Here is a 14,704-nt window from a genome sequence, read left to right as displayed (position 1 = left end):
CACAACGGGGTATTATAATTGACTTTGGGCAAGTCAGGGGTATTTTAGGTATCAGGTAGTGATATAGACTATCGGGTGATGAAAATAAATAATTGGAGATATATTTGAGGTTAGGATGTCTAGGCGGGAATATTGGGGGATTTTATCATTTTGGCCTCAGGGACGGTTCCGGTACCCCGAGCCTTGGGATTAACTTAATGGATAAGTTAGACTTAAGGAAGCCTTTAGAAGAAAAACACAAACCGACCTTAACTTAGCTTTATCTCTCTCTCTCTCTCTCACGCTTAAGGAGAAAAACCAAAGGAAGGGAAAAACACAGAAAATCAAAGGGGAAACAAGCTGGATTCTGTGATTTGAGGTGAGGAACTGAAGGTGTAGCTCAGCGATTTATCAAGCACTAGAACAGGATTAAGGTAAGCATTTAACTCTGTTTTCTGTGGTTGAATTATGAGTTTTAGCTGGGTTTTAGTTAAGTGCTGAAACATGTTTAGTTGTGATGTTCTAAGGCAGAATTAAGAAGGGAACTTGGGGACCTAGCTTGGCCACAGCTTGGTGAAGTGATTCTAAAGCAAAGGTGAGTTCTAACTCCAAGTTTAGAGGTTTTAGATTGTGTTTCAGTGACTGGTTTGGGTGTTTGTAGCATTTGGATTTCAGAAGTTGAAAGGAAGAGATTGAAGTGTGTTGGGCTGTGTAGTCTTGGGAATTATGTTGCTTAGATCATGTTAAAGAAGTTGGGAATTAATTGGTTTTGGTTTGGGGGCTTTGGGATAGCTTTAGGTGAGGTTTGGAGATTGAAAATGGTGGTTTTTTCTGGGTTCGAAGGGTCGGGCCGCGGCATGGTTCTTGGTGAGCTGCGGCCCTTCAAGGGTGTTGCATGCTGAGGAAGATGGGCGGGCCGCGGCATGGTCCAAGCAATGTCGCGGCCCTTACCTGTTTTTGTGCCTTGGATGGCTCTGTTTGGGGGCCATGTCGCGGCATGGGTGGCCTATGCCGCGGCGCTTAAGGGATTTTGGGATTTTGAGATTTTAGGCTTGGAAATTTAACCTAGGGTGCTCGGGGTTGAGTCTTTTACTATATTTGGTGAAATTCAATGTTTCGAGTACTAGAACTTGGCTTGGAAGCTCATTTAAGGTTGTTAATGGTGTCTTTCTTCATGGTTGTGACTAGGTGTTAAGCTAGGGCTCGAGGATCGGATCGCGCTCAAGGAGTATCGCCCGTAACTAACTCATTTGAAAGCTAAAGGTAAGAAAACTGCACCCGGTTGATTATATGTAACGGGACTAAGGGCTCCCTACTGTAAAAGCTTGAAAGGATGGTATTAATCCATGCAAGCCATTTAGTGAACCAACAGCCTAAGGGTGCCAAGGGTCTTACTAGCGCACAGGGCGCGGCTCGGCCACTGGTAGCCGAGGACAGCTTATTATGCACTGAGCTTGGTTTAAGCGGGCCAGAGTCAGTGGGTTAAACAGAGGGCGCGGCCTAAGTCGTTGGCCTTGATTATTATGTGATATGAGTAGTATATGTGATAGAATGTATCTTGTAATTGATTGTATATTCTGATTATCTGTTGTGGACTATCTAATGAGTATATGTGTTTATTGAGTTATTTGTCTGTTATTATTGTTTGAGTTATCTGTGATGTTTTCTTGCTGGGCCTTGGCTCACTGGTGCTACGTGGTGCAGGTAAAGGCAAGGGCAAGTTAGATCATTTCTGACTGGAGAACTCAGCGAGCGGAATGTACATAGCCAGGTGCTCGGTCGCCATGGTTGAGGTCTAGGCAAGGACATGGAACCTAAAGACTGTCTGTTTTACCTTAGTATGGCTAGTGGATATTCACATACTTTTGGGAGTCTGTAAACTTATTTTAACTTTGTGTTTATGGGATCCCTTGTTTACTACAGTTTAAATATATGAAATGAGTCTTTTGAGACCAAAACCTTTTTAACCATAGATCTTGCATGGTTAGAGACACGTTTTCAAATTAATGACTTGATTAGCGAGTCCTGCACCTTTACAAGTACACAGTGTAACGGTCTTGGCTATCCAGGGCATTACAACTTGGTATTAGAGCGTCCTAGGATTAAGGGTTCCTGAAGACAGCCTGGATATGTACATTTGTTGCTGGAGACAAGCTCAAGTTGGGGTTTGGTAACGTGTATATGTGTTCCTATGTGCTTATGTGCCTAAGATGAGTTATGCAAGTTGTTATTGACTGAGTTATTAGGAAGCATGAGATACTGATAGGCCTGGCCCTTGACTGCTGTGTGAAAACATTGAGGCATGTTTATTAACATTGCCGTGCATGTAAATGAGTATATGACGATTAATTGTTTATGGTATATGGATGCTTATATGTGTTGGTTACCTGTGAATGGTTATGTTCTATTGTTGAGTTTTGGGGAAGCTTTTACCCTGTCATTGTGGTCTGACCGCCGAGTCGATATTTGCAGATTGACTTGGATAGTTATGTGTCCAAGGAAATCTTCATGACTAGCCGGCACTGGGTCCGGGACCAGGGGCAATGACCAAGGCCAGACACCTCCGCCAGTCCCTGAGAACTGGCAGCCATTAATGGCTGAGATGCAGGCTCGATTACAAAGTCAGGATGAGTTGATTCGTATTTTGCAGCAGCAGGCTCCATCAGGGAGTGCTGCCCCTTCTTTACCACCTGTAGTGGTACCAGCTGTGCAGCCTAGGGAGGTTGTTAACAGGTTGGAGTCGTTATATGAGCGGTTCAGGAAGCAGCAACCCTCAGTCTTTGAGGGAGGACCAGATCTGCTGAAGGCCGAGCAGTGGCTAACTATGATTACGGTGATTCTGGATTTTATGAGAATTGAAGGACAGGATAGAGTGGCATGTGCCGCTTATATGTTGAGGGAGGATGCCCGTATTTGGTGGGAAGTGGCATCGCAGACCAGAGAGGTTGCTACACTGACTTGGGAAGATTTCAAGGATTTGTTTGGCCAGAAGTACTACAATATTGCTGTTAGGGCAAAGGTTAATGAGTTTGTGAGTCTGGTACAGGGCGGTATGACTGTTACTGAGTATGCCCTGAAATTTGATAGGCTGGCAAAGTTTGCACCAGATCTTGTGCCTACTGACGCTGCTAGGCAAGATCGTTTTGTCAGAGGGCTTAATGCTATGATAGCTCGGGATGTTAGGATTACCATGATACCTGGAGGAACAACTTATGCCCAGGTCGTGGAGAAAGCTCTTACCGCCGAGGAAGCGGAAAACAAGATATGGAAGGAGAGCGCAGTGAGGCGTGAGGGCCGTAGGGCGGTGCCTCCTTACTCAGGGGTTGGTAGGGGCGGAGGCCCTAGTGACTTCAAGAGGAAGACTCCTGACACATCGGCCGCTCCTAGTTCTGGTGGGAGGGGTCGGGGTGGTCAGGGTGGCCGTCAGGCTGGCGGTGAGGCATGGAGGACCTATCCAGAGTGTCCGAGGTGTAGAAGACGCCATCTGGGTGAGTACAAGGCCAAGGCATGTTTCGTTTGTGAGGCAGTGGGGCATCTCAGAAAGGACTGCCCAACGGTGAAGAAAGGTGAAGGAGGAAAGGTGGATAGCTTGACCCTAGCTCGGGTATTCACCTTGACTCAGGCGGAGGCTGAGGCTAGTCCCTCAGTAGTGACAGGTCAGCTTTCTAGTGCTGGCTTTCCTTTTACAGTATTGATTGATTCTGGTGTTACACATTCTTTTGTTTCTAGTAAAGTGATTGATAGACTGTGTAGACCTAGTGAGTATTGGACTGCGGGGTTTGGGACTTTGTTGCCTACAGGGGAGCTGGTAGTCTCTAGGAGGTGGATTAGGGCACTACCAGTGATGGTTGATGGTAGAGAGCTTTCGGTGGATTTGATTGAATTGGATTTGGGAGATTTTGATATGATTCTAGGAATGGATTGGCTGGCTAGGTATGGGGCTACGATTGATTGTAGAAAGAAGATGGTTACTTTTGAGCCAGAGGGCGAGGACCCTTTTGTCTTTGTGGGTGCGGTGTCTGGACCCCGTGTACCTATGATTTCATCATTGAGAGCCAGAGACTTGTTGCAGGGAGGATGCATAGGTTTTCTGGCTAGTGTAGTGGATACCGCTAGGGTCACGCCGGCAGGGCCGGGAGAGACGAGATTGGTGTGTGAGTTTCTGGATGTCTTCCCTGAGGATTTGCCAGGGTTACCGCCGCGTTGGGAGATACAGTTTGAGATTGAATTAGCACCAGGGACAGAACTAGTGTCTAGAGCATCGTACAGAATGGCACCAGCGGAACTGAAAGAGTTGAAGATACAGTTGCAAGAACTTCTGGATTTGGGGTTTATCAGGCCTAGCTACTCTCCATGGGGCGCACCAGTATTGTTTGTTAAGAAGAAGGACGAGACTCTGAGGATGTGCATTGATTACAGAGAATTGAACAAGTTAACCATTAAGAATAAGTACCCTCTGCCAAGGATTGATGATTTGTTTGATCAGCTGCAAGGTAAGACGGTGTTCTCAAAGATCGATCTTCGATCTGGTTATCACCAGCTGAGGATCAAGGATGAGGATATACCGAAGACAGCTTTCCGGACACGATATGGGCATTATGAGTTCCTAGTCATGTCTTTTGGTCTGACCAATGCCCCAACGGCTTTCATGGACTTAATGAATAGGGTGTTCAAGGATTTCTTGGATCAGTTCGTCATTGTCTTCATTGATGACATCTTGGTATACTCCAGCTCAGAGGCGGAGCATGAGCAACATCTACGACAGGTTCTACAGAGGTTAAGGGAGCATCAGTATTACGCTAAGTTTAAGAAATGTGAGTTCTGGCTACCAGAAGTGACCTTCCTTGGGCATATAGTTGGGGCAGAAGGGATTAAGGTGGATCCGTCCAAGGTGGAAGCAGTTAGGGATTGGCCGAGGCCGAGGAATGCCTCAAAGGTGCGGAGTTTCCTTGGATTGGCTGGCTACTACAGGTGGTTTGTTGAGGGGTTCTTGAAGATTTTTTCACCGATGACGGAATTGACAAGAAAGAATCAGAAGTTCGTTTGGTCAGAGAAGTGTGAGAACAGCTTTCAGGAGTTGAAACGACGGCTTATTTCTGCACTAGTGTTGAGTCTTCCTTCGGAGGAAGGGAAGTTCGTGGTCTACTGTGACGCATCGAGGTTGGGTTTAGGCTGTGTGCTAATGCAAAATGAGAAAGTTATAGCCTATGCGTCTCGACAGCTGAAGGAGTATGAGCAGAGGTATCCGACTCATGATTTGGAGTTAGCAGCAGTTGTGTTTGCACTGAAGGTGTGGCATCATTATCTGTATGGAGAGAAGTGCGAGATCTACACTGATCATAAGAGTCTGAAATATTTCTTCACGCAAAAGGAACTGAATATGAGACAGAGACGTTGGTTGGAATTGGTTAAGGACTATGATTGTGACATCCTTTACCATCCGGGGAAAGCCAACGTGGTGGCAGATGCATTGAGCCGGAGGGGCCCAGGATAGTTGTATAGTTCTACTCAGATCTCGAAAGAATTGGCTGATGAGATGGTCAGGGCAAAGATAGAACTGGTGGTGGGTCAGTTAGCCAATATCACTTTGCAGTCGACCCTGCTGGAGCGGATCAAGGAGGGTCAATTGACTGATGTGAAATTGCAGGATGGTAGGCAGCATGCCTTAGCGGGGACAGCTAAGGATTTTTTAGTTTCAGAGACAGGTCTGCTTCGGTATCAGGGACGGATATGTGCTCCGGCATATGAAGGGATTAGGTGTGAGATACTGGATGAGTCTCACACTACGCCATACTCACTTCATTCGGGTACCACGAAGATGTATCAGGATCTACGGATATTGTACTGGTGGCCCGGGATGAAGAAGGATGTGGTTGAGTATGTATCTAGATGTTTAACCTGTCAGCAGGTTAAGGCTGAGCATCAACGACCAGCGGGGTTGCTTCAGCCTTTGGGTATCCCATAATGGAAATGGGAGGATATTACGATGGATTTTGTGGGAGGATTACCCAGGACAGTTGGACTTCATGACTCGGTGTGGGTGATAGTGGATAGGTACACCAAGTCAGCTCATTTTCTACCAGTTAGGTCAACTTATATTGTAGAGCAGTACCCAGAGCTGTATGTGAGGGAGATAGTTCGTCTCCATGGGGTTCCAAAGACTATTGTGTCTGATCGAGACCCTATCTTTACCTCTAAGTTCTGGGGAGCTTTGCAGAGAGCCAGGAGGGTATTACTGGCATAATTGTGATTTAATGAGTAATTATATGTTTAATGATGCTTGTATGATAATTGATTATATTACGTGGTAATATGATATGTGTTATATGCGAGAACCACATTATGATGTGGATAAATCTGCAGCCGGCGACTCGAGGCGATCCTAGGGCTAGATAGCGGGAAAAGTCACAACGGGGTATTATAATTGACTTTGGGCAAGTCAGGGGTATTTTAGGTATCAGGTAGTGATTTAGACTATCGGGTGATGAAAATAAATAATTGGAGATATATTTGAGGTTAGGATGTCTAGGCGGGAATATTGGGGGATTTTACCATTTTGGCCTCGGGGACGGTTCCGGTACCCCGAGCCTTGGGATTAACTTATTGGATAAGTTAGACTTAAGGAATCCTTTAGAAGAAAAACACAAACCGACCTTAACTTAGCTTTATCTCTCTCTCTCTCTCTCTCTCACGCTTAAGGAGAAAAACCAAAGGAAGGGAAAAACACAGAAAATCAAAGGGGAACACAAGCTGGATTCTGTGATTTGAGGAGAGGAACTGAAGGTCTAGCTCATGGATTTATCAAGCACTAGAACATGATTAAGGTAAGCATTTAACTCTATTTTCTGTGGTTGAATTATGAGTTTTAGCTGGGTTTTAGTTAAGTGCTGAAACATGTTTAGTTGTGATGTTCTAAGGCAAAATTAAAAAGGGAACTTGGGGACCTAGCTTGGCCATAGCTTGGTGAAGTGATTCTACAACAAAGGTGAGTTCTAACTCCAAGTTTAGAGGTTCTAGATTGTGTTTCAGTGACTGGTTTGGGTGTTTGTAGCATTTGGATTTCAGAAGTTGAAAGGAAGAGATTGAAGTGTGTCGGGCTATGTAGTCTTGGGAATTATGTTGCTTAGATCATGTTAAAGAAGTTGGGAATTAATTGGTTTTGGTTTGGGGGCTTTGGGATAGCTTTAGGTGAGGTTTGAATATTGAAAATGGTGGTTTTTTCTGGGTTCGAAGGGTCGGGCCGCGGCATGGTTCTTGGTGAGCTGCGGCCCTTCAAGGGTGTTGCATGCTGAGGAAGAAGGGCGGGCCGCGGCATGGTCCAAGCAATGCCGCGGCCCTTACCTGTTTTTGTGCCTTGGATGGCTCTATTTGGGGGCCATGCCGCGGCATGGGTGGCCTATGCCGCGGCGCTTAAGGGATTTTGGGATTTTGAGATTTTAGGCTTGGAAATTTAACCTAGGGTGCTCGGGGTTGAGACTTTTACCATATTCGGTGAAATTCAATGTTTCGAGTACTAGAACTTGGCTTGGAAGCTCATTTAAGGTTGTTAATGGTGTCTTTCTTCATGGTTGTGACTGGGTGTTAAGCTAGGGCTTGAGGATCGGATCGCGCTCAAGGAGTATCGCCCGTAACTAACTCATTTGAAAGCTAAAGGTAAGAAAACTGCACCCGGTTGATTATATGTAACGGGACTAAGGGCTCCCTACTGTAAAATCTTGAAAAGATGGTATTAAGCCATGCACACCATTTAGTGAACCAACGGCCTAAGGGTGCCAAGGGTCTCACTAGCGCACAGGGCGTGGCTCGGCCACTGGTAGCCGAGGACAGCTTATTATGCACTGAGCTTGGTTTAAGCGGGCCAGAGTCAGTGGGTTAAACAGAGGGCGCGACCTAAGTCGTCGGCCCTGATTATTATGTGATATGAGTAGTATATGTGATAGAATGTATCTTGTATTGGATTGTATATTTTGATTATCTGTTGTGGACTATCTAATGAGTATACGTGTTTATTGAGCTATTTGTCTGTTATTATTGTTTGAGTTATCTGTGATGTTTTCTTGTTGGGCCTTGGCTCACGAGTGCTACGTGGTGCAGGTAAAGGCAAGGGCAAGTTAGATCAGCTCTGACTGGAGAGCTCTGCGAGCGGAATGTACATAGCCAGGTGCTCGGCCGCCACGGTTGAGGTCTAGGCAAGGACATGGAACCTAAAAACTGTCTGTTTTGCGTTAGTATGGCTAGTGGATATTCACATACTTTTGGGAGTCTGTAAACTTATTTTAACTTTGTGTTTATGGGATCCCTTGTTTACTATAGTTTAAATATATGAAATGAGTCTTTTGAGACCAAAACCTTTTTAAGCAAAGATCTTGCATGCTTAGAGACACGTTTTCAAATTAATGACTTGATTAGCGAGTCCTGCACCTTTACAAGTACACAATGTAACGGTCTTGGCTATCCAGGGCGTTACAAGTTATGAGCTTCTAATCTTTTTCAAAGGTTATTAAGATGATGATGAAGCAAAATGTAACTAGATAGTATTTTTTTTATTGTATGTTGATTTCCCATTTGTGTAACATTGTTTATGGATTTTTCTATCAAAGATATGCATTTTTCATCTATTATTGAGTGTTAAAGCATATTACACTTAGTTCTTCATTATGCAAAAATATGATATTCTTTGATTAAATGTTTTTCATTAAATTGTTCACATCTAATTCTTAGAGCATAAGTATCATATTTTGCCTAAACATAATCTCTTTGATTTTTTGTAGTTTCATTAGATTGTAACACAACTAATGCTTAGAAATTATATCTTATGCAAGTGAAGAAAAATCCTACATTTTTGAAAGAGTAACTTGTGCTTGAATGGAAAATATATTTTGAAAAAAATATATAGTGTGATTTATTTCAACTATATCAAAACTTAGGAATCAATATACTTATAAATACTATTGAACTTGCATTTTGTGGATTCTAACATCTTAATAATCTTATTTTACATAGATCATTTGAAAACCATTTTTCTATTTAATCTTAAATCTTTTTATTACTTGTCTTTTATTTTTCTAAAACAAAATCTCATCAAATATTTGGAACTAGGTTAGAATATTATTTCTTTGTTTGAAATAGTTTCTTTTGATGTTAGTCAACTCCCATGGGTTCGACCTCGTACTTACATGAACATTATATTCCGAAACGATTCGTGCACTTGTGAGTTTAAATATTAAAACACCCTTTTTTGGGATCAACAAGTTTTTGGCGCCGTTGCCGTGGAATTGCAAGAAAGAAACGATCTTTCTACAAGGTAAGTAACATTCTTCTACTAGTTATTTTATTTTTATTTGCACTATCATCTTAAAAAAAAAGTAAAGTAAAAATATATATATCTATAAAAAAATCGAAAAAAGATAGAAAGTTATACATATATTTATTTATATTGTTATATATTATATTATATATATTTCTTGGTAGTTGATGGCATTTAGTGCCTCCTACTTACTTATTAGTTGAGTGCATTAGTGCCTCCTAACCCTTTTTCTTTTTCTTTTACTTTTTATGTTTTTTTTAGTTGAGTGCATTTGTGCCTCCTAAATACTTATTAGTTGAGTGCATTTGTGCCACCTAAATACTTGAACAATCTATCTCCTCTAGTTGATGGCATTAGTGCCTCCTAGCTCTTTTTTTTTTTTTATTATCTTAGTTGATGGCATTAGTGCCTCCTAAGTTTTATTATTATTATCATTGTTATTATTAGTATTGGTTGATGGCATTAGTGCCTCCTAATTTTAATTTTTGTTGATCATTTAGTTGATGGCATAAGTGTAACGTCCTACGTTTTTGGGTACCTTTGAACGACTTGGGTCGGGATTTTTCCCCCGGGTTAAGAATATTATTTTAAATAATATTATTTTGTTTGTAAGTATTCCATGAGTTATTGCTAGCCAAAATATGAATTATGTGATTTTAAAAGTCAAGATAAGACTTTCGGTCCTGAACCGACACAAAAACCCTAATCGGGTAAAAATCTCGGAAAATAAAACGAAAAATCATGGCAATTATATTTTGGGCATAAAATACATTCATAAAAGTTAAAGTTTGGTCAAAAATAAAAACCTAAAAGAAAATGGAAATTTTATGGCATTTTGTGTTAAATGCCTAATTATACCGAAATAGGGAATTTTATTCCATGAATGGACCTTAGGTTAAATTTTATTATGTGATTAATTAAATTAAATGTGAGAGACATTTAATTTAATTAATTAATGTTAAGTTTGGTGATTAAAACTTAATAAAAGTGAAAAAGGTGTCAAAAGCCAATTTGGACTTTTCTTCTTATGAAACCTTTTTTTAACCTTAATTAAAAAAAAAAAAAAAATGATCATATATTTAGCAAAGAGTGGCCGGCCATGTGGTGTTTTAGAGTGGTGTGAACCCAAATTTTATAAAATTAAATGCCATTTAATTAAGAGGTCAAGTGGGCAAGTGGGTAGAAAAGCACTCAAGTACCTTGTGATATTTTGAAGAGTATTGTGAGCAATTCCCACACTAAGAACCGATGACTCTCCATCTCTCATTCACTATCATCTTTTTTTGAAGACCTCTCAAAGTGTTCTCTCCATTTTTCAAGCCCAAGAACACCAAGGAAACTTTGAGGCTAAGTCTTGGTCTAGGAAGTATTTTCCCTAAGGTAAACCTTCACTAATCTAAGCTTTTGTAATGTTTTAAGCTTAGAGTTTCAAATAGCTAATTAACTATGTTGTTGGGGGAAGTTGGTTAGGGTTTTTGAAAGGTTTTGGAGGAGCCAAAGCTAATAGGAAGGTCCAAACCTTAAGCAAGAACACCAAAGAGGTAAAAAGTTTACTTTTGATGATTTTGTTGTAGGGTTTTTAGTTTTAAGCATTATTTTGTATATCTAATGCTTAAAGTTTCTTGTTGGTGATGTAATAAGGTTATGGTAGTTGTTTAATAATTTTTATGATGCATGTGTATTGATTTTTGAAAATGGGAACCAAAACCCCCAAGGGTTTTGTAGGATACCCTAAAACAAAATATGTTTTGAGCTGTGACTTCCAAGGGGTCAAGTAGCCACTGTATATTGTTTTTGTAAAATTAAATTGTACTGTGATGCTGTTGATATTGAGTACATAAAATTGAGCTTTTGAAACACTAAAAAATGTTTAGAAATGAGTAAGTTATGCTATTTCAAAGTTTAGGTAAAAAACTGTTTTTTCGTATTCTCATTTTCGGAACCAAGTTTGGACAGCCACTGTATAGGGAAAATGAACCCAGTTTTTTCTAAAATTTTGGGGACATATTTCTGGCATAACCTATTAGTCCACTGTAAAATTTGGTAAGAAAATATTAAACGGTTTGAAAGTTATTAGCTGTCAAAGTTTGGAAAAAATAAGGACTTGAAAATAAGGTCATTTTTACCTCATTGTTGAAAAATGATTTCACCAATCAAAAATGCTCATTTTGACTTAAGATTTTACAAAGACCTAAATGGCATAACAAAAATGGAATTGGGAAATTTTGGTAACAATTGGGTAAGTAAATTTCAAGTTATGAACTAACGAAGTATGTAGTTAAAAATGTGAAAATTAAGTTTTTCACACTTAGTGTAAAAATGAGATTTTGGAACATAAGGTAAAAAGTAAAATTTTGTTTATTCCAAGATATAAATTGGTAAGTCTTGAAATCATATTTTCACTAAAATTACCCCTTTGAGTTTAAATGAATTATTTTTCTAGTAAGTAAAATTGATTAATTACTTTTGGAAAATTAATTAGTCAAGATGAGAAATTTATAACGGTTTTCCTAATTAAGACAAATTAGGCAATTTTCTTAAAACGGTTTTTAGATATTAAAACCTTAAGAAAAAAATAAAAGGAAAATTTAAAGAGTTTATTTTCTTTAAAAATAATTAAGGAATTTATTTGTATTTTCTGGATATAATACCGGCTAAAATCTTACATATTTTAACCGACTAGTCGAAAGTGCGGGTTAATAGCGATACCTTGAAAAAGTAAGATTTTTAGCGGGTTGTGGGGAAATACCATTGTGATACCCGAGCCTAGGTATCGAGACCTTAGGATAGGTCTCCCCGAGACTTAGGGTTTAGTCTCGAATATTTTGTATAACTTTCCTTAATAGGTTTAAAACCAAATAAGGATTGTAAATCCTTACAAATGACTTTTATTAAAATGACCAAACTGCCCAAAATAATAATAATGAATTATGAGTGCCATAATTAATCCGAGTATACTGTATGGATAACTACAGTATTGGCTAAGCGTAACTGGACTGAACGTTGGAGGGTGAAAACTTGCTGAGTGCTAAGGACTCCAAGTAAGTCAACTTATATTGTATGGCTGCAACATGAAATGATTATCGTCTTGTATGTTAGTATAGGGATACATGCATATATATAGGCTGTCATAGAAAGTTGCTTAGAGACATTAGTCTAGTGAGTGCTGATTTAGAAAATATGAACGGTAGAAGTCCGTCATATCCTAGACGGTTGATCCCCGTCACACTGCTTGATTTTATTTATGTCCGGTTCATTACCGCGACGAGTGGCCATGAGATGAGGATAAGCTGGTTAAACCTAGGGGCACCAAGATAAATGGGAGCTAGGGGCCCTCATGCTTACTTAATCATTGGACGGTTAGAATCCGAGCAAGTGCTCTGATAAGTTATTCTCGGATAGCAGCCGTGAATATTGGCCATTCCGTGAGAGTGCCTAGAGATACTAGGGGTTGCCAAGTTTGAGTGAGGTTGAACACCCTAGGGGCAGCTGCTCACCAGCACCACTGATTAACATAGAAGTCTCCGTAAAACCGTGTAAATTGGATTACACTCTTGAATATGTAGCGATGCCCTAAGTAACATGATAGTTACCCTTGATGAGAATATTTATTGGCTAGATCTTAGTGTGGAGACTCGGTTCTCTTTTACAGATTAGCAATTATGTTGGAGGGCGCGTTACGCATGAATTGTTGGAAATTGTCGAGCGTTGGTCTCGAATTATGTTGTGATATAATATATCTGCTTGCTCTGGGATTTTCTGAGTGCAGGGATATAATTGTTGATAAGAATTAGTTGCGATATAATATATCTGCTTGTTCTGGGATTTTTTGAGTGCAGGATTTTTTATCTAGTTATGAATTAATTTATCCTTGGTTATCAGGCATGACCATAAGTTTGCCAGGACGCTTTAGCATTCTTGAAATTGATTGTGTAGGGTCCGGATGGGTCCGGGTCCCTATTTCTCTATCTGCTTTGTTTGAAAGTTGATCTTACTAAGCGTTTTCGCTTACCTAGTTGTTTCATGTTGTAGGTAAGAGCAAGGGCAAGGCAGAGCAGTGAGCGCTGGAGTCTTCCTTGCAAATGTACATGTGGACCAACCTTTTGGGAAGCCGTTTTATTTTTGGAAATGTTGTGTAATTTTCCTAAGAAAGGCTCACCCTAATCTTTATAAAACATGTTTGTAACTAAATGTTAAGTATGGCCATACGACATTTTAAAAAGTTTTTTTTTCTATGGGTTTTTGAGACATTTTATTAAATGAAAACATTTATATTTCCGCATTATCGAGTCTTGAAAATCCAGGTCGTTACAATAAGTGCCTCCTAATTTTTATATAACTATTTACTATTGCTATTGTCATTTTTTTTTCTTAATTATCGCATTTAGTTAGTTATAATTTTATTGTTTAAGAAAATACTTGAAAAAAAAAAAAACAAAGCTTGTTCTTTCAACATAAGCAATTTTTGCTTAAAGGAAATTTGGCAAAGTTCCCATCCACGCTTATTAATTAACCTCGGGGAGTTGTTATTAAGTTGTGAGTAAGTGGAATCAAATAGGCCTGGGAACAAGTTAAACAAAAAAAAAAAATCATAAAAATCATAACAAAATATATATATATAAATATTATAATTTCTTCTTGTTATAAGTATGCTCTGTGGTTGCGGTTCTAACTGATCTTCCACATCAGAAATTTGTTTCCTTGTGATTGTTTGTGTTACTTTGAGAAATTTGTGACATTGTATGCATCAGTGGCGTCGTAATTCAAAAAATCGTTTGGTGAAAAAATTAGTGTCTTTACGTGAAATTGAAAGTGTTTTTGAAAATTTAAGCATAATGGAACAAGAACCTAATGTTATGCAAGAAAAAACTCTACTTGAATACTTTTCACCTATTTCATCTAATGCTCCATCATGCATTGTTTTGCCCACTACTAATGCCACTCATTTTGAACTTAAACCATCAATCATTCAATTGTTACCATCATTTTATGGTTTAGAAAGAGATGATCCATACATGCATGTAAAAGACTTATTGGAAATTTGCTCAACCTTTCGTTTTCAAAATTTTTCAGATGAGTCGGTTAAACTTAGGTTGTTTCCTTTTTCTTTAAAAGATAGAGCCAAAGCTTGGTTAAACTCACTTCCAACTGGAACCATAACTACTTGGGATCAACTTTTTAATAAATTCCTTGCTAAATTTTTCCCCATGTCCAAAACTGATAGTTTAAGAAGAGAAATCTCTGAATTTTATCAAAAAGATAACGAAGAATTTTATGAATGTTGGGAAAGATTTAAAGATTTATTATTAAAATGTCCCCACCATGGTTTTGAAAAATAGAGGCTTGTAAAATATTTTTATGATGGTTTAACCCCTTCAAACCGACAAATGATTCAATCTATGCATACCGGAAAATTTT

The 14,704-nt window shown here is 39.5% G+C and overlaps 1 long non-coding RNA gene and 1 other non-coding gene across 2 annotated transcripts; one reads left to right on the top strand and one right to left on the bottom strand.

Annotated features, from left to right (window-relative positions):
- Positions 1-10,091: 10,091 nt before the first annotated feature.
- On the top strand, positions 10,092-13,525 carry LOC133829351 (uncharacterized). Its single transcript, XR_009891708.1, has 3 exons — positions 10,092-10,666; positions 10,749-10,827; positions 13,319-13,525. It is a non-coding gene; the product is annotated as an uncharacterized LOC133829351 (long non-coding RNA).
- A 983-nt stretch (positions 13,526-14,508) lies between these two features.
- Positions 14,509-14,615, bottom strand: LOC133833580 (small nucleolar RNA R71). The gene has a single exon (XR_009892953.1). It is a non-coding gene; the product is annotated as a small nucleolar RNA R71 (small nucleolar RNA).
- Positions 14,616-14,704: the final 89 nt, after the last annotated feature.

The sequence above is a fragment of the Humulus lupulus genome, chromosome 4, assembly GCF_963169125.1.
Source record: "Humulus lupulus chromosome 4, drHumLupu1.1, whole genome shotgun sequence".
Taxonomy (NCBI): Eukaryota; Viridiplantae; Streptophyta; class Magnoliopsida; order Rosales; family Cannabaceae; genus Humulus; species Humulus lupulus.
This window is presented reverse-complemented; position numbering and strand designations above follow the sequence as displayed.